Raw genomic sequence first — 21,846 nt, 5'->3', positions numbered from 1 at the left:
TCTCTAGTGTTGGTAACTGAAAAAATTCCCTATGCCAGGGGGATTCATAATCATGTTGAAGCTCAACCCTTTTCCTTTTGAGGTCCAATAAGAGTAGACCCACATGCCAGCTTTGTTCCTCATAGGTAGCTTTTGTCAGTTTGAATGAATCCTCCATTGGAGTTGTCATTGTGGACGACCTATTCGATTAAAGGACCTAGGGGAATGTAGGGTTTAGGAACCACCATCCATATTTCTCCTTTCAAGAGATTCCCCCTTCTTCCTTTTTGGGAACCAACAGCTTGAAAAACCAAGGATTCGATGCAGGGGGTTGTTATAATAAGTATAACGTACCATTATTTTACAATCTTCTCAACAGGTTTTCCTCTTAACAAAAATGAAAGCAGAAACGATCGGGGTTCCTTTTGTTCTCATATTTCTTTTTGTGGTTGAAATTCCGATTATTAATAACAATTTCAAGTGACTTACCTTCTTTCTCAAAATCTCAGTTCCGTCTTCCTTTCTTATTTTGTTCTGTAAGAATTAACATAGAATAGTAATTTGTCAATTCAATCACAACCATTGCAGGCTAACAGTGATGTGAAAATCCCTATACTTTTGTTTACTATAAAGCTGAACGATCTTATCACTCTCGATGCACAATTGTTTTCAAGCATAGAATATTTCATGCCCAGATTTCCATTGCTTTTTCTATACCACTTGGCCGCCATTCATTGAATTAAATCATTTCAATTTATTCCTCCAACATTAATCAGTTCTTAAAATTTGGATTTTTTAGATTGTAAAATTTTCTGTCTTTCAATTAAATTTATTACTTCCATACAAATACATTAAATTTGAATTTAATTCATATTCTCTAATTTGATAGTTTTAGCCTCCAAACTTTTGAATATTAAAATTTTATTATTGACTCAAATAATAACAGTTGAATCCATTAATTAAAATAAACTAAATTTTTATGAGCATTATGTGATAACAAGTTGACATGATATTACAAATCTAATAATATGCTAAGTGTATAAGATTTTTAAAATAGTAAAATTTAACTTAATGAATTTAATATATTATGTTTATTTCAAGACTAAAATTTTAAAATTAAAAAGTATGAGAACTAAAATTAACCAAATTAAAGTACAAAAATCAAATATGTAATTTACACATAGAACGGATATTAATAGTAAAGTTTGACCTTAAATTTATTTAATAGGTAAATATTTTTAATATGAACAATAAGTTTTATAAATAGAGTTTTTATCTTTAAAATTGAGTTAAAATCTTTATTAGATCTCAATTTGAGAGAGGTGTTAGATAAGTTAGAAATTTGTAAGTGAAAAAGTAATAAAGGAATGAAATGGTAACAAGAGAAATTTGTAAGTGAAAAAGTAATAAAGAAATGAAATGGTAACAAGAGGTGTGTGGAATCTTGAGTTACTTCGTATTTGTTTGTCTGAAGATTTGGTGAAGCGAATTATGAGTATTTCTCCTCTGCATCCTTTGGTGGGACTTGACAGGATTGTTTGGAGTCGTACTCCAACAGAGGCTTTTGCTGTAAAAAGTGCATATTGGGCACTTTCGGAGAATTCTTGGCATTCTAAAGATGAGTTTTCGAAACTTATCTACAAGTTTCAGGGACCCTAAAGAGTTCGCTTATTCATTTGGCTTACCATCAAACGACAATTACTTACCAATGTGGAATCAGTTAAGTGAGATGGTATTGGCCAGGATTATTCATGTTCATTTTGTGGTCATGATTTGAAAGATATTCTCCATGTTTTGAGAGATTGTTTAGCTACGAAGAAAGTTTGGCTGCATATAGCGCCCGAAAATCAACAAAACAAGGTTTTTCTAGTGATTTATTAGAATGGTTAAAGTTACAATTGGAATTGTCTACGTGGGAGTTAGTTGACCTTGTTTTTTTAGTTTCATCATGTGGCGTATTTGGAAAAAACAAGAACTTATTTGTTTTTCAAAGTTTATCTTGGAGTGCTTTGAGACTGTAAAAGTTTCCTATAGTTGGGCTAGACAATATAACAATACCCACAAGAAGGAATTTATTTGTTTCTTCAAGAGAGTTTCGTCTCAAATTGTTGAAGAATGTTGCACAATAATTCTTCCGGATAGAAGTATTAGATCAATTTGCTACTTCCAAATTATCACGATTCTGACAGTTAAAATAAGGTGATGAAGATTGAGGTGGGAACAAAGCCGCTCTCTTGGGACAATATGTGCCCTCTTGATGATAATAATTGATGCAAATAGGTTTTTATTGGACATTATCCCTCAAAGTAAAACAAGCCTAGTCACTCACCATGCACCTTACTAACATGTAAAAGTTAAAAAATACTCCATCTAAATAATACTTAAGATGATTTATTTTTGCTTTTGTTTGTAATTGGATATCTTCACAATTAAAATATTTAAATGAAGTAGTTACTTATAAAATTTAACTTAAATGTGACTAAAATTTATACATACAAAAAAGCTTGTCTTGGTATTAAAGAAGGCATAAAACATTTTGTTTTTTTATCAAAATATCCCGACCCTACATAAATTTGAAGAAAAGTTCTGTATAAGATTGAGTTAATAGGCCTAAAGGTATAAAAAAAGGTTAAATATATTTTATATGTTTAAACACTGTGAACATGGAAATTAAGTTTGATTCGTATCAAGTTTATAGGGTGTTTTTGTACTCTTTAAATAATTAATTTTCTCCCTCAATGTAGGCAAATATGGTCAAACTATGTTCAACATTACCTCTCTATTATTGTGATGAGTATCTAATACCAGCCACTTCATAATTGGGGCCAACAAATATCTCACTTGCATCAGCGAAATTAAAAATTTTATCAACAACAATTAAAGATTAATCCATTCACGTAACCATATTTAAGGGAATTATTAAAATTTTAATCATAATAACATACAATCCATATACAGACTCAGCTTTGGAGGTGCGATTGCCCAGCGTCTAAGGTGAAAGGGATTTAAAATATTATTTTTCAATTTTGGACTTAATTTTTAAAAGTAAAAAAATAATATACCAATTTTTAAGGGCCCCAAAACAATTTTCTTTAGTTTTTAGGAGTTCAAATTTTTTTTTTACCAATTTTTAAGGAACCTAAAACTCCATTCTATTGTTTTGCCTAAGGCCCCAAAAATGTCAAGAATGAGCCTGTCCATATAATAGTTGGTGTATACTTTATAGAAATTAAAAAAATACATAAAAATTTTAAAAATAATAATAAATTAAAATAATTATTTATGTCAACAATTAAATACACGTGAACAATTAAAAAGCTATCACATTTGTGTCGTTAAAAATTAAAAGTTCAATCAACTTTTTCTTAAAAAGAACAATTTAATTAAAATTTAAAGGCTTAAAGTAATTCATAATAATAATAATAATAATAATAATAATAATAAAAAGAAAATATTAAAGTCACAAAAGAAATAAGCTTTAAAACTAAATTTATCATTATCACTATTGAAAGTAATTCATTTCATTTTTATCTCTTTTAACCCTTAAACTTGTATTATTTGTCAAATAATCTTAAAATAGATGAAAAAGTTAATAGTTGTTAAATTTGATAATGTGACATCCATTGACAGTTCACGATATGTCACTTTAGTAATTAACTAATTATTTTAAAAGTTAAAAATATTTTTATACTTTATACTTTTTAATATTTTTAAAAATAATTTTTTGAATTTTTAAATTAAAAATTAATTCATTTCGACATGCATGACATAATATCTATGTAGCAATTTACATGTAGGTCATATCAAATATTAATTTTTATTATTTTTAAGATGATTTAACAAATAATATAAATTAAAAAATTAAAAAAGAAAAATTAAATAAAAGATTAAAATAATTTATCTTATAAAATTAAAGAATGTTATACCTCTTAAAAAATTGTATTCACAAACTAAGATTTATTTTGCCAAAAATATATGTTAGCATAGATTTTACGTACAAAAGTATCACCTTATCCTTTTGCCTCTTCAAATTGAACGTAGTGAAAGGATGATACAAGTTATTAAATTTCCTGGAAACTACATATAAACCATCATTTTCTAGTAAAAAAACAAAATAATTATTGAATTCTGCTTTGGATTTGGTGTGGGAATTATTAGTACATAGTTTGATAAAAATGAAATTGAAGCGGCTGCTTTCTTGGTTTTATCAATGAGAACCAAAACATTAAGCTTTGATAGATATAGTATTTGAGAATAGGGGGGCGTGGAACCAATAATACAAAAGCAAAATGCAGCTGACAGTGATGGAACAATCGAAAAGGAAAGATTAGAGAGAAAGCCCGTCGATCAATGGGAAGGCTGTCTCCACTCAACATTGACGCCGACTGCATTATCTGCCCAATTTGGCCTCCATAAAAGGATGACTGGTACGCTTTTGGATAATAAACCAAATACAATTGGTATTTTTTTTTTTAGTTTTTTATATAATAGAGTGGAGTACTAGAGTAAGAGTCTCAATTTATGTCAAACATAAATTTTACAAGAATTTTAATCTATGACTTTTTACAAATTAATTTTACTAAGTTTAGTAGAATAAATTAATTTAATTAGATCAAATAGAGTTCAAGCAATTTGAGTAGAGAGTGAAGAGAGTGCAGATGATATCATTACGTTTATTCAAATCCTTAAATCTTAATTTTTTTTGTTTAAAGTATCTCGAGACAATAATTTTATTGTCTCGAGGCCAAATAGCAAAAATGTCAAAAGTACTATTTTCACTTCAGGAAACTATATCATACCTATGCATAATTACTATATCACCTAATTATAAAACATCAATTTTGCATTCAAAAACATTATCAAATAACTTTGAATTAGCCCAATTGTACCATTTATCAAGTAAGCATAATAATGCATATACACATCAAAATTAAATAGCTCAGTTCAACATTAGAACACTCAAATGTCCAACAAGTACCAAAGCATATTAAAAGACCCAAAAATGACATTTAATTATATGACTCAACTTAGGTACATGATTTTAACCACTTATAAGAAAAAAAATATAAAATTGGTCTGTGACGAACCTTTGAGTCTTAGATGCTTCGCGAAACCTTTAATCTATCAAATCTATCCTAGATCTATGAATAGAAACAAATAAACCCGCACACTAAGTATTGAATACTCAGTGGTGCTAACATAATATGAATTCAATATGTTAAAACCTTAAGCTAATAAGCGAACTATTAATAACATTATATCAAATCATTAAATCAATTCAACTATCCAGTATTTCATTAACAACAAGATGTCATATTCCATACCATTATCAATGATTTCATGATATCATTTCGTTTAGTCAATCTCATTATCAAAACCACCTCGTGTTCATTATTAGCATGATCAAAATCACATATCATTCTCAGAATCATGATATCATTACCAAGATCAGAATAACCTTTCATTATCGGAAACAGAATGACATATCATTATTTACAATTGGCCCTTATTAACTGGACGTAGGCACAAGTATGAGTACGCAGATTAATCCCCTAACACTCCACAATAAGTACTAAAGTGCTTACCAGTCATAAATGCACTAATCTCTCTAACAGTCAGCAAAATGCAATGCACCATAGTGCCAGAATGAATCACACTGAAGTGCCAAATGAGTCGCACCGAAGTGCCAAAATGCTCCCACTAGCAGCATATATGAATCTTATAACATGTCAACTATAAACTGACTATGTCTAGCATCGTTCAATAGGGAAACTTCATAATTTCATAGTACCATGACATGCAATATTCATAGTTTCAAATCTCTTATACCAACCATACACATATCATTTTCTCAATAACATTTTATAAAATTTAATCAACATGAGCACATAACATCACACACTTTTCATCAAAATACCATAGTAGCTAAGCTTATCTCAATAGCTTTATAATAATTTATATTTCACTTTATATATGTATGTCAATTACTATCATCATGATCTTATAGTTCATGTTGAACTTTATACCAATTTTATTCACATAAAAATACACTTATATTTATTATTTCAACAATTATCTAAGTTATTAACTTAACTTGACATCAATATAATACATATCATAGCTTTATATCAAATCATATAATCAAGCATAGCAATTTAGCTTTCAATCTCAATTACATTAATTTACATAAATTATAGTTACTTACCTTTTTCATTAATTAAGCTTGGAGGTCACTACTTGATATTTACACTATCATTTGGATTTCAATCATAACATAAAACAAACATACTTTGCAATTTATGGCTACCATTAATTTAAAATATACAATCATCTATTAAAAATATGGATTAAGACATATTAAGTTAGCACAAACCGATTTCGTTTCTATCACATTAAACCCTAGACAATCCGGTCTCGCTTCCATTACATTTGATAATTCATTTATGAAATTGTATCAATTTCACAACCAAATAAAACATACCCAAAACTAAGCATAATTACATACTTTACAAATAAGTCATTTTTTAATCTTTATATCTGAATTGCTCGTATATTGTTATTTACTTTATTAAGTTAAAAAATGACTTCGAATTTATTCTCTAGAGATCTCAAACTATCAATCCATAATATTTATTTCCAACTGCATCCATTCTTTACAATTTAATCCCTAAAACTCAATAACAATATTAAAGTTTTAAACTTAATCTAACTACATTCCAAGATAACTCATTTCATTCTGATCGCACCTCGATGTATGTGCACTAGGACTATGAATTAACACAAATAAAAATATAACTATAGTGTCTTTACTACAAGTGTGACAAGTTAGTTGTAGTATTTATAGTGTTACAATGGAACACCCGAGTATTCCAAAGATTGAACCCAAGAAGCCTAGCTAGCTACTCACTAAAAACTATATTACAAAAAATCATAATCAATAGATAATTACACTAATCAACTATTTAACATGAAGAAGGACTAAATTACAAAATAGTAAAAATTACACGATTAACAATTCAATGCACGCAAGAAGTTGATTGACTTCTATATTGCTGATTAGTCTTTGGGTTAGGGATCTAAAAGGTTAAAACTTATAATTGGTTTAATTTTACCTCTCGATCACCATTTTACTAAATCAGACGATTTAGTCTGATTTATCTCTCGACCTTACCAAACTAACTTGGGACAACCAAATTGGTACTCAGGAGGATCTCCTATTGGTCTCACCTACTTAAATATTCACCTAGAGGCATCAATTCTAAATTTTGAAATTTATTCGATTTAATCTAATTTTTACAATTTAGTCCTTGTACCAAAAACTAACAAACAACATTTCCATCAACCACCATAGATTTAGTTACCAAAAATTATATTCATTCAGACAACAACCTAATATACATTCAAATCATCCATTCGAATGAGCATAAAAGTAGAGTTGAAAAAGGCTTAGAAATTTCTTAATGGTTGCTTGAAGAAGAAGATGACAACAACAATAGAGGTGAAAACTACCCACAAAGATCAAATTTTTACACTTTGAAGCTAAGGTGGAGCTAAAATATATTAAGGTTTTTGGATGAAAATGAAATTATAAGATGGATTTTGAGTACTAAAATGCAAACAACACCAAGCTATAATAGAAATTAACTAGCTAACAACTAAAACCAAAAAAAGCTAAGAACCAAACCCTAAAAATGGTGAATAAGACTAAGTACTTAGCTAAAAGGATAATAGAAAAGTAAAAATAATTAGCTCATTTTAGTTTTCAGCCAAAAGTGGCTTTTAACATCTGATTACAATCCAAAAAGTTGACAAGAATGCCCCTAAAAGTTGTACTTTGATTAAAGATGGTGTTGGAAAAAAAAGCTAACCTCATAGTAATTTTTCTCTCTATTAAGTATTGATGTCGTAACACCCTAAACAGTGGTGAACTAGTGGATCTTAGGGTTTCATTATCACGACATCCATTGGTTGATGTCACGACATCACTAGAGTTGGCCTTAATTTCTTCACTTCAACACCTTCAATAGTATCACGACCCTAGAGGAACGGTGTCACGACTTTCGCTCAGTGTCTCCACATCCTACCCTTGGTATTGCAACTCCTAAAATAGTAAGCTCCATGTTGGTTTTGCATTGAATTTTTGCATCCGTAAGGTGAAAGTGTAACAGCCCGTTTTCAGTGAAATTGGAACAGTGGTTTCAGGACCACAAATCCAAGTCCTTAAGAAAAATTATTTTAAAATTATTTTATGGTTTACCGTATGATAGGAATATCGTATAAGAATTTCGTTAAGAAAATTTTACCGATTACATGTTTAATTGGTAAAAGGACTAAATTGCATGAAATGCAAAAGTTGAGATCTAGTAGCTATAAGTATCAAATAGCTATGGAATTCAAAATTTGAGGTCCTTATATGGAAAATAGACCATTAAGAGGAGTTACTAGATAAGAATGATGATTCATCTATGGAAAATTAAATAAAGAAAATGATAAAATTGGAAAGATGAAATAATAAAAGATGATATTTTAATTAAATAAGAAATATCATCATTTTATATCATCTTTCCAAAATTAAAGACATGGAAACCCTAATTATGGATATTGAACTCAAGCAAACTATTTTGGCTTAATTAGCTATGTTTTCTTGTCTCGTTTTTAATAATTTTCATATTTCTGATATTGTAATAGCTTAATCTAGCTATCTCGGGGATTAATTTGTAAAGTTATCAAAGTTTTAGGATTTTCCATGGATGAATTTAGTTGAAATATGAAATTTTATGGTAGAAAATGAAAGGTTGTTGTTAGATAAACAATTTTTGTAAAGGGAATTTTGATGAAATTATGATTTAGGGACTAAATTAAAAATTTGTAAAATTCATGAAAAAATTTTGAATTTTATGGAATACATGGGCTACTAATGTTACATGTAAAAATTGGCTAGGCTTGGAATAAGGATTAAAAGTATAGAGGCAAAATGATAATTTTGCCTAAGGTGTGAATTGAATTGAATATGAATTGATGTTAAATTCATTCATATAGATTCGAATAGACCAACTACGGAGTTAGAATGAGGAAAAGAGAAGGCATCGAATTAGCAGATTATAAATACACGAACACTTGTTAAGGTAAGTTCATGTAACTAAATTTTTGTATATTTATATGTTTGAATTGAATGTTGTATATGTGAATTGTGAAATTTCTATTTATATGAAATTGAATACATATTCGAAAAAGCCTGATAAATGTTAAGTTCCATTTGAATAGATGAAATTTCGATGGATACAGGGTTTCTGAATTGGTTGTGGTCCTACATATGTTACAAACACACCACAGTTTGAAAGAGCGTCCCGTTAATAGCCCTCTCGAGCTTCCTGTTAATAGCTCTTTAGAGTATCCCGATCAATTGTCATTCTACATGTGTTGTGGACACACCGCAACTCTTATGAATGTCCCGATATATGGCTCTTCGTGAGCTTTCCAATTAAAGGTTCTTTGTCAGCTTCCTAATTAATGGTTCTCCGGAGCTTCTAGATATTGGCTCGCTTGAACTTCTCAATATATGGCTATCCAGAGTTTCCTGATTAATGGCTTTTTAGAGCTGCCCATTATTGGCTCGCATGAGCTTCCTTATGACCTTCCCGTTATGCAGCCCGGATAAGCTTCCTGTTATACAGCTCACATCAGCTTCCTATTATAAGGCTCTAAAGAGTGCTTCTTGTTTATGTGCTCGTATGAGCATTCCTGAATATGAATTGACATATTACAATTTTGTACACTTCGAGTGTACTACTTGTATATCCATCGTTATTTCAAGTAAATTCAACAGGCAAAGTTCTGACATAGGATAATCTGAACTTGAGATATGAATTATTATGAAAATGTACATGTTTATGAATATTTGATGTGGAAAGCATATATATATGAAAATTGTTACATGATGAGCTCATCCTTATTTCTTGATATTCACATGAAGTACATGACTAACATGTTTCTAGAGATTATATGTGTTTAGGAAAATTGCCAAATTTCTTTGGATAAATATTTGTATGCTTACCTTATGTGTGAAATAATGGTAAGTTAAATTTCATGTTATAGAAACTTACTAAGCATTACATGCTTAGTCTGTTTTATTTCCTCTGTTTTATAGTAATTCAGAAGCTCGTTGGGTTGGAGGCTTGGCAGAGATATCATCACACTATCCATCAGCTCATTTCGATATATATAGTAATTACATTTTGGTTATAATGGCATGTATAAGCTAAAAGTGGTCATGGATGGTATGTATGTGTTTGGTTAAAATTAGCCATTTGGTATGGCTTGTAATTGGTATGTTTTGATATGTAAAAAGTGGCCTTAATATGTTGATGTGTGTTTAAAATGGATAAATGATGGAAATTGTATAGGTATGTTAATGATCGGTTTGTGATAGTATAAATTTGGTAAATATGCTCATATGTATGTATGGTTGTTTTGGTAAGTTTGGATAATTGAACATATGAGTTGATATATCATGTATAAGACTTAGTTTTGGTTTGATTTGAATGTTTTATATTGGCTTGTGAAAGTGTTAAAGTGTTGATGTAGGTGGAATACAAATTGGGCGAGAAATAAGGCTTGGAAATAACCTTATTTTTTCCACACGGGCATAGATACGGGCATATGTCTCAGCCGTGTGTGACACAAGGCCTAGCACATGGGCGTGTGACTTGGCCTGTGTCCCCTGCATTTTCAAATTTTCAAAATAGAATACTCAGAATTGATCATATGGCCTGGCACACAGGTGTGTGGCTTGGCCATGTGACCCCTGCACTTATTTAATGATGTTCACACGGTCTAGCACACGGTCGTGAGACTTGGCCATGTGACCCAAGTCAGAGAGTTACACGGGTACGAACACGGGCTAGGACATAATCATGTGCTCTATTTCGAATGCCCACATGGCTTGAGACATGGGCGTGTCGCTCACACGGCGTAACCACACGGGCATGTGTTCCCTGCACCTTGATAAAATTTTGAGATTTTGCAAAAAAAATTTGAGTACCCAGTTTAGTCCCTACTTGTTTCTAATGTATATTTTGAGCCTCGAAGGCTAATTTAAGGGAAAATATGATTTATTATAAATGATTTCTAATATGAATGTTAAATGTTATGAAATATTTGTGTTTGACCTGTAAATTTTGGTAATGCTCCGTAACCCTGTTCCTGCGACAAATACAGGTAAGGGGTGTTATAGAAAGGACTCGGTGCCACAATTTCCATGGAATCAGTGTCGTAACACTTACTCTGAATAATGTTTTCCTCGAGGTTGGACTATTAGCATTTCCCTACACCAACTCAATCACATCGTTAGGTTCCCCATAGCATTGTTTGGCCAATTTGGGTCTCAAAAGGGATAAACTAAGCAAAAATGTTTATTAATGGTTAAAGCTAAAAATTGATAAAAACATATAAAAGATATTTAAATCACTTGAGAATATGCTCTTCGATTATTTTGGAGAGCCTAATTTAACGTATCAAATTATGAAAGATCACATTCCTACCATAATATTCACATAATCAAGCTTAAGTATCATATTTTCATGTTTCTGGGTTCAACTACCTCAAGACCTCTTCAATGACAAATTGAAATAATATTACAATAGAAAAAAAATCCAACTAATGGATTAATTAAAACTAGCTTCCTAGTTGTTCATGAAGAATTTAGAAGAAACAAAAGCTTACCCTTTTAGATTTAATAGCAGAATGTTAAAGGAAGAAACTTGGTTTTTCTTCTCCTTACGTACAGCTTGATGAAGAATAAAAGGAAATAATTGCTTTTGGTTTTCTCTCCCCACTAAGCTATATACATATATAAATTAGACTTAATTTACCTAAAAAAGATTTTAATCAATGCCTATTATTAATTAATTCTAATGGATGGTGGTAATCATAGTCCTCCACTAACCTTGTAATACTTATGGGTTAATTGATTTTTGATCCTTAGCTTAGCATCTTAAGGACTTGCTCAAATTTTAATCAAATCTCTTCATTTTACTCACATTATAATTTAGTCCCTATACTATTTATTTTAACTTAATTAATTTAATTACTAGTCAATTTTATTTCTTACTCTCGTATTCAACTCATGACTTTCTCATTTCAACTTTTCAGATAGTTTGACTTAATAAATTTAGTCCCAAAATTGAAATTTCCTACACTGACGGAAATCGAGTCGTTACAATTCTTTTCTCCTTTAAAAAAAATCATCCTCGAAACTTACTTGAAAACAGATAGGGTTTTCGCAATTCATAGTCTTCTTCAACTTATCTTCTAACTATTTCACTTCTCAAACTTAAATCTCTAACATCTTTCTCTATCAGAATAGACTTAGCTGCATCTCAGTCGTTTTTCATTGAATAGCATACAAATCTCATATAATTAGTAGTACCTATAAATTGATCAATTGACATCTTACAACTCGAGTTAATACATAGATTCTTAGCTTCTATTTCCTCAGTGTTTGCACAATGTTATTTGTAGACTTATATAATGGTTGACATCAAATATAATTTCTACTATTAGTGAATACTTCCTTATCCAAATATTTCTATAATACTACGTAATAACTCAATCTTAAATCTAAAATCTTCCATTGGTTCAACGTGTCTAACACCATTTACATTCCCAATCTTTTTCGAATCCCTAAAGATATAATGACACCTATATAGTTTTATTCGTTTTCTTGATTTTTCTTTCTCTTCTAATAACAGATTAAATCAATTATCCTCTTTTCATAGTTTGACTAGACATGATTAATTTTCCTCACTTTCATAGCTTAACTTCATTTCATTCATTATTTGCATGAGATTGTTTTCTCACGCCTTTAACACCAACTGCTTTATTCATTTATCCTTTAATGATTACTACCATCACACTCGTTAAGCTAACTATAATACTTCATGCAAACATAAACCATTTCAAATATTTCACATTGTTAGTCGCATGGTTAGACACGACTTGAATAGCTTGACACTCTAGCTCACAAATTAGGGGATACTTCCTTCACCTTAGGTTAGTGTGGCACACACCTAAAGGTCTCTACCTCTCCACCTATTTCAATCGACATTTCTTATTTACCCACATTTATGGTGGCCTTACAGGTAGCTAAGAATGGTCTTCCTAATAGAATTGGTATCTCTAAATCTTCCTCAAAGTCAAGAACTATGAAGTCAATCAGTAAGATGAATTGTCAAACTCTCACTAAAACACCTTTCAAAACTCTCTTTGGGTTAACTAGAGACCTATCGGCTAATTTTAAGGTCACCGAAGTTTCCCTAAAGTCACCTAGACCTAAGCTATAGTTGATGAACAAGGGCACTAAGTTTATACTAGTTCCAAGATCACAGAGCACTTTGCCAAAATTTACACCTCCAATCTCTATGGGAATAGTGAAACTACAGGGATCCTTGAGTTTTTGTGGGACTCTTCTAGACACAACAGCACTACACTCGACATTAAGAGCGAATCACTCTTTTGTCTTAATCTTCTTTCTCCTAGACATCACTTCCCTAAGGAACTTTCCATATTTCAACATCTTTTCTAGGTTTTAAACATATTGAGGAAGTCTAGAAACTCCTCATTGTCTAACTTCTTTTTCTTTTCTAATTTACTCAGAAAGGGTATGGGCGTCAGATTTGGTTATGGTATTGGGACAATTCTATCATTTGGTTCAGTTTGTGTGGGCTCACTCTCGGGTCCTTCCTTCTCTCCTACCCCATCTCCAACACTAGGAGTGCAGGTGCTCTAATCCTTCTCCCCACTAATTGGTCGGATAAGTTCCTTAACCATAACCTCAGATCTAAGAGTAATTGCTTTGGTATGTTCTTTTCCTACCCTTTTTAGATTTGGCTCGGTATTACTAGGTATGCTAGAGGTTAATTTGTTTTGTAACAATTGGAAAACTTGGTCTAATTGACCACGAATTTGATGCACATCGACTTGCATCACATGTAAACCTTATTTTACCTTGCTTAACCTAATAGACAATGGAAGGTCACTACTATAGGCTGGTTTTCTTTCTTACTTTTGAGGTGCCCTAAATGGTAATAGAGATTGATAAGGTGCATTGGGTTTAGGAGGTTTAAGGTTTGAACCTCCCTGGTGCCCTCCACACATAAGGTTCGAATGGTCACACCATCCCCGAGTTATTGGTGTTAGAGTATGAATTATATCCGGGTTTTTTACTAATTTAATACAAAAAAACACCAACATAATTCAAATATAAAATTATGTACCAAAATGGTACATGTAGGGTGGTGCTGCCTCTGGTAAAGGCGTGATCATTTTGCCTCTACCACTAACTGTTAAAAAAAACCAAAAGCAGTTAAAAAAAAAAAGATGTAACAAAAAAACAAAAAATAATGTGATAGGACAAGGCCTACCGCAGGCGGCACAGGTGGAGGGCCTACTACAGGCGGCACCGATGGTAGAGGTGGCAGAGGCGGCACTATATCAGCCTAGTTTTAGCTAAATCGGAATAGTAGTTTTGGAACCACAAATTTGAGGTCATAAAAATATTTTAATATTTTTTGTTGCGTTTATATTATGGGAATATGTATGTGTGAAAATTTCGTGAAATAATTTTAGTGTTTGACTGCTTAATTTGATGAAAGGACTAAATCGCGTAAAATGCAAAAATTGCGTTCTAATTGTTTAAGTGTTTATTTGCTTTGATAAGTTAATGTGAGGTCCTTATTATGTTATTGTACCAATGATAGTAGTGTTGGTCATAAATGACCTTATAATATGTGAATTATGCATTTATTTTATTAAGGTTAAAATGGTAATTATATAATTAAGTTAATTATAACAAAACATAACAAAATGGTTCATTATTTCTCATCTTTTTGAACCTAAATTAAAGAAAAGAATAGGGTTTTGAATGCTTAAACCATTTGGCACTTGTGTGGCTTGATTAAGGTATGTATTTTGCTCGTTTTTTTATGATTTTTATGTTTTTGTGATCATTACATCTAGTACTACCTAGCCCGTGCCTTAATTTTTGAATTTGTTGATGATTTTATGAAGTTCCATTTTTGAATCTATGAGCTTTATGATGTTGATGACGAAATATAAAAGCTTGGTGTTTGATATACATGTTTTGTAAAGTAATTTTTGGTAAAAAACACTATTTAGGGATTAAATTGTGAAAAGTACAAATTATGTGGTTGAAATGTGAAATAAATGTGAAATGTGGGTTGCTAGGGGTACTATGGTAATTTAGCACACATAGGTTTTAATGAATTGGTGTAATTTTGTGTTTATTGAAATAGTGACTAAATTGTAAGAAATGTGAAAGTTTAGGGCCAAAGTGCAAATTAGCTTAAATATGTGTTTGTGGATGAAATTAATTGAGTTGTGTTTAAATGGATTAATTTTGAATAATATAGATCAAGAACAAAAGAAATCGGACGTAGATCGAGGTAAGAACAAAGTATTCAATTAATGGCTAGTTTCGTTGTTTCTACGATCGAGATAAGTTCATATGCAAATAAATGTCTTTAAATTGAATTATATATGTTTATTTATCCTTGAACTGCTATGAATGTTTAATGAGTAAATATGAGAAAGAATCGACGAAGTTATGATATCCGAAAGTCCTGTACGAACCTTAGGAATAGTATAGGATACAAATGTCATGACATTAGGTTACCGAGATGTGATTACGTGTAAGACCATGTCTGGGACATTGGCATCGTTAATCGATTTTGTGTAAGACCCTGTCTGGAACAGCAACATTGATATGTGATAACATGTAAAATCATATTTGGGATATGGTATTGTACGAGCTATATGTGATCGTCGAGTATCCTTAACGATTCCAAACGGTTCAACGGGAAATGTCAAATCGAGAAAGAATATGTGGATGAGTTAAGTGATTCAGGTACATATGAGATTCATAGAGTATTGAAAAGGGAAGTATTTGATGAATTCAATTATGATATTGAAAATGTATACAATAAGAAAGGTTTGTGAACTTATATGTGTTTAGCTATGTTTAGCATATTTGAATTGATATGCAAATATTCATATGATAACTTAATTTGTACATGGCTTACTAAGCTTTTAAAGCTTACTTTGTGTGTTTTTTCCTATTTTATAAATTATCGAAGCTAGCTTGGACTCAGGGATCGTCAGGAAATGTCATCACACTATCGATCATCTTGTTAGTACTTTTGAAGCTTTGTAAATATGGTATATGGCATGTATAGGCTAGTAGTTTGATGATAAGTTTTGAGATATGATATTAGCCATTTGTACTGGCTTGTGAAATGATGTAAATGTTGGTGTGTATAGCCATTAGGTGTTTGGTAAGTAATTAATGATGTATAAGTTGTCATATGTTTTAGTTTGTTTGGTATGGTTATATGGTTGCTCAAGTAACTAGTTGTCATTTGGTGAGTTAATGCTTTAATGATGATATGTTGTGCTTGGTTTTGAGATGATGAAATATGTATGAATTGGCATGTTTTGGCTGCCTATAAATGTAGAAATGTACCATATTGGTTGTTAGGTGTGCTTGAGAAAAGGGTGGCAAATTGGTTTTGCAAATAGCCTATTTTTGTCGACATGGGCAGAGACACGGGCGTGTATCTCAGTCGTGTGCACACACAGTCATGCTACACGGTCGTGTGCCCCCTGGGTTACCCTTTTGAATTAAGTCACTATACCCTACAGGTTTGACACGGCCTAGACACATGCCCATGTCTACTGGCCATGTGTGACACACGGGTTGGCACATTGGCGTGCTGCCAGCTGTGTGACCCAAGTCAATAACCCCTCCAGTTTTCACAAGGCCTAGCACACCGGCGTGTCCTCGGCAGTGTGGTGCAAGTCAGTATGTATGCCCTGTTTTCACACGGCTTGTGACACGGGCATGTCTGGTGGCATGTAAGGTACAGGGCCTATTCACACGGGCGTGTGATCCCTGAATGATTGAAAATTTTATAAGTTTTCCAAAGTTTGCAAATGTTATCGATTTAGTCCCGAACCACTTTTAAGCATGTTTTAAGGTCTCGTAAGACCTTATAAGGGACAATGTGGATGAGTTGAATGGATATTGATTATGAATGCATAAATGTATGTGAATGATGTGTATTATCCGGTAATACCTCGTAACCCTATTTCGGCGACAGATATGGGTTAGAGATGTTACATTTTATTGGTATCAGAGCTGCGGTTTAGTTAATTCGAGGACTAACGTAGCAAGTAAGAGTCTAGCTATACATGCCATATAGATAAACTGCAATAGTGTGATGATTCCAGACAGTTAAAATGCATTTTTCGTATAGTAATGGATTCCGATCGAGTTTTAGCTGATGAAGTGGAAAGTAATACGCCTGCTCCTGCTCAAGGGGCAGCGCCGGTTGATTCTAGGCCGAATTCAAGTAATCAAGGGGAAGAAGCTAAACAAGCCTTCTTCCAGATGATAAGTGAGTGGTTTACGAAGTTCGTTCGAATGAATCTGGCTGCTCAGCAACCTCCACCCCCGCCTATTCCTCAACAAATCCCAACTGTGCCACAAGTGATAGATCTGATTCAATTGAGTAAGCCGCCAATAGATAAGATACGTAAACATGGGGCTGAGGAGTTCAGAGCTACCATTGATATGATGCTGAGAGAGCTGAGTTTTGGCTCGAGAATACTATCCGAGTATTTGATGAATTGTCCTATACACTTGAATAATATATCAAATGTGTGGTATCTTTACTTAGAGATAATGCGTACCATTGGTAGAAAACGTTGACATCTGTAGTTCCTAGAGAACGAGTTACCTGGGAGTTCTTCCAATCCGAGTTTTGAAAGAAATACATAAGTCAAAGATTTCTCGATCAAAAGCATAAAGAGTTTTTAGAATTGAAACAGGGTCGAATAACTGTGTTTGAGTATGAAAATGTAACACCCACTACCCGTATTTATTATTAGGAATAGGTGCAGGCGCTAGGAGTTTCTTAATTAATTTTTAAGTCAATATAACCCCTTTATAGATATCTAACCTCCCCTGCAATTTTAAACCGAGACCAATCCACATCAACCAATCCAATTCAACATATTTTCAAGATAGATTCATGCATATTTATAAGATAACCTCATCACATACCAAAACCAAGATTTGTTAGCCATACCAATGGCTGACCTTACAATCATTTCACATTAACATTTACTTTATTAGCTTATACATGCCATTGATTTCCAAAATAAAGTTTCTTTATATACCGAAATCTTGAGGTTGATTGTGTGATGTGTCTCCGATTGAATCCGACCTCTGAGTTCTTAACACTATAAAACAGGGGAAATAGAAACAGGGTAAGCACTTTGTACTTAGTAAGCTCATGTAACAAGAATTATACTTACATAATATTTTCAATACAATGCAATAAACATTCAAATATCCATTCAATGCATTATTACCCTAACATGTACAAACTCAACATTCAAGTTAGTCTAATCATTTCCATGTATCAATAATATATACCATGATTGATGAGTTCATCAATACCATGATTTCCATTCCCTTGTTATTTTCCATATTTATCTCGTTGAATTTCTAGAAATTTCGATGGATTTTCAGAGTTACACTTTTAGTGTACAATTCTGGGTCTGTCGATTCATATTCATGTGCGCACATTTCCATTTCAGACAGCACACTCCCACGAACCTCATCCTTACAGCGAGATTACCAGTTCAGCCTAAACCTCCTGTAATATAAACTCATAGAATATTGTCGGGATTACCAGTCCAGGCTAAATCCTCTGCAACGACAATTACTCTAATGAGCTTGGATCTAAATTACCAGTCCAGGCTAAATTTAGACTCTATTCGAATTACCCATCCAGTCTAAATCCATTTTACACATATTCTTCGAGAGGGCTATATCAGGATAAGATCACCCGTTCGGGCTAGATCCTTTTTTACCGTCAATTCCTTTTCAGAGATCTATCAAATTTTCCTTTCATTCAATCGGGATTTCTTCCCCTTTATCAAATAGATCAATGTTTCATCAATTTTCAAACAATGAACATTCAAATCATATTCACAACAATAACATACATTTCAAGCATTTAAGGATATAATTCAAGTTACATGAACTTACCTCGATACTTTTTCGTATACAAAAATCTACTAATCCCAAAATTTTTCTTTTCCTTGATATAGCTTCGTATTTTAATTTTTTGGATCTGAATAATTAAATTTAATCATCAATTTAATATATTTCATGTTCATATGTAACACTCTCTATAATTCCACTATTATTAATAATTCATTCAAAGTTGTCTACTTGAGTCATAGTCACTAAATTATTTATATCTCAAGCTAAAGAATTCCAAACTAAAAACTGCTTGATCTTTCTAAAACTAGACTCAAATACATTTCTACCATAAAATTTTCAGATTTTTGGTTCAGCCAATAAGTACAGTAAAATCTTCAAACTTACCCCTATTTTGCTGTCTGATAACTTCGACCTTTTGTTGCTAAAAATTAACTATATCTTAGTACAAAACTTGGATGATGTTTTCGTTTGTTTCTATTGAAAATAGACTCATTAATAATTTAAACATATAAATTTTAACCCTTAATTATTTTTATCTAATTTTTCATGATTTTCCAAAGTCAGAATAGGGGAACCTGAATTCATTCTGACCTTGTCTCACAAAATTTATTATATTTCATGATTTATAATTCCATTGCTTACATCGTTTCTTCTATGAGAAACTAGACTCAATAAGATTTATTTCCATATTTTTTTAATCTTCTAATTAGATTTCCAAAATTTATGGTGGTTTTTCAAAGTTAGTCTACTGCTGCTATCCAAAACTGTTTTAGTGCAAGATGTTTATTACCAATTTTCCCCTAAGCTTTTAATAAATGATAATTTTGTCTCCACTCAATTAGCCTCTCAATTGAGATGATTTTTCTCAATTAACACTTAATTCTATCATTTTAAACTACTTTAAAACCTCTGGGAATCAGAATTTCAGCACTAGACTTTAATTCCAAACATTTTCACAATTAGATCCTAAAAATCAATTTCTATTGAAATTACTTAATAAAATCATCTCATAAACAAATTAAAGCTTCAATTTCATGCTATTTCATCATAAACTTACAGCAAGAAACCATGGTGGCTTTCAATTTAATCCATGAAATCAAAAACTAATGAATTTAATAGTAGGCCTAGTTGTAAAAATCTTAAAAACACAAAAATTATAAGAAAAAGGCAAGGATTAACTCACTTGGTGCAAAAATTATGAAATACCAACTTGAATAAACCCTTAGGACGTTTTTGGCTGATAATAATGAAGAAATATGAAGAGAATTCTAGATATTCCAATTTGGTCCCATTTTTATTTTAGTAAATTTTGTTATTTTCCTATTTTGCCGTTATTTCACCAATTCTCCTGATTTTTCTTAGCTTATGCCGCCCAAAATATCTTCTTTTGTGATTATTTTCAATTTATGTCCGTCCTCATTTAACAATGAGCTATTTAATCCTTTTAGTAACTTTTACACCCTTTTCAATTTAGTCATTTTTACTTAATTAACTACCTAAACGTAAAAATTTTCTAACGAAGTTTTAATACTATATTACTAACATTTCATAAATATTGATAAAAATATTTTTGACTTAGTTTTACGAGATCGAGGTCTGGATACCTTGTTTTTACCCAATTTCTTCAATAATTTCTTTTTCTAACTAACCACTAAATCGGTAAAATTTTTCTATCGATATTTTCATAAGATTTTCCTATCAGATTAATATTCATGCAAAGATATTAAAATAAATTTCTCTTTAAATCGGATTTGTGGTTACGAAACTATTATTCTGATAACCTTGAATTTAGGCCATTATAACTCTCCCACCTTTAAGGATTTTCGTCATCGAAAATCTTACCAGTAAAGAGATTCGAGTAATGTTTCCTCATTGTATCCTCCAATTCTCATGTCGCTTCCTCAATCCCGTGCTTTTGCCATAATACTTTCACCAAATATATCTTTTTATTTCTGAGCTCCTTTGTCTCCCAAGCCAAAATCTTAACTGGTTCTTCAGTGTAACTCATATCCGGCTGAATCTCTACTTCTGTCAGAGAAATAACATGTGAAGGATTCGATCGATATCTTCGTAGCATAGAAACATGAAAAACATTATGGATTCCATTAAGTTCCGGTGGTAATGCCAATCGATAAGCAACTAGTCCAATTCTTTTTATGATTTCATATGGCCTAATAAATCTTGGACTCAATTTACCCTTTCGATTGAACCGAAGAATTTTCTTCCAAGGAGACACTTTCAGGAATACCTTGTCACCGACCTGAAATTCAATATCTTTTCGTTTAAGATCAGCATATGATTTTTGACAATCGGAAGCTGCTTTTAGACTATCCTGAATAACCTTTACTTTTTCTTCTGTTTCCCGGATCAAATCAACCCCATGTATCTTCTTTTCACTGAGCTCTGTCCAATATAACAGTGTTCTATATTTTCTACCATACAAAGATTCATGCAGAGCCATTTTAATGCTGGACTGATAACTGTTATTGTAAGCAAATTCAATCAAAGGTAGATACCTCTCCCAATTACTTTCAAACTCTAGTATACAACATCGGAGCACATATTCCAATACTTAAATTACACGCTCAGATTGGCCATCTATCTGAGGATGAAATGCAGTGCTGAAATACAACTGAGTACCCAGGGCTTTTTGCGATTTGTCCGAAAAACGAGACGTAAATCGGGGATCTCTATTCAATATAATGGAGACAGGCACTCCATGTAGCCTGATAATCTCAGATATGTACAATTCAGCCAATTTATCTAAAGAATAATCC

The sequence above is a fragment of the Gossypium arboreum genome, chromosome 10 (genome assembly GCF_025698485.1).
Source record: "Gossypium arboreum isolate Shixiya-1 chromosome 10, ASM2569848v2, whole genome shotgun sequence".
Lineage (NCBI taxonomy): Eukaryota > Viridiplantae > Streptophyta > Magnoliopsida > Malvales > Malvaceae > Gossypium > Gossypium arboreum.
This window is presented reverse-complemented; position numbering follows the sequence as displayed.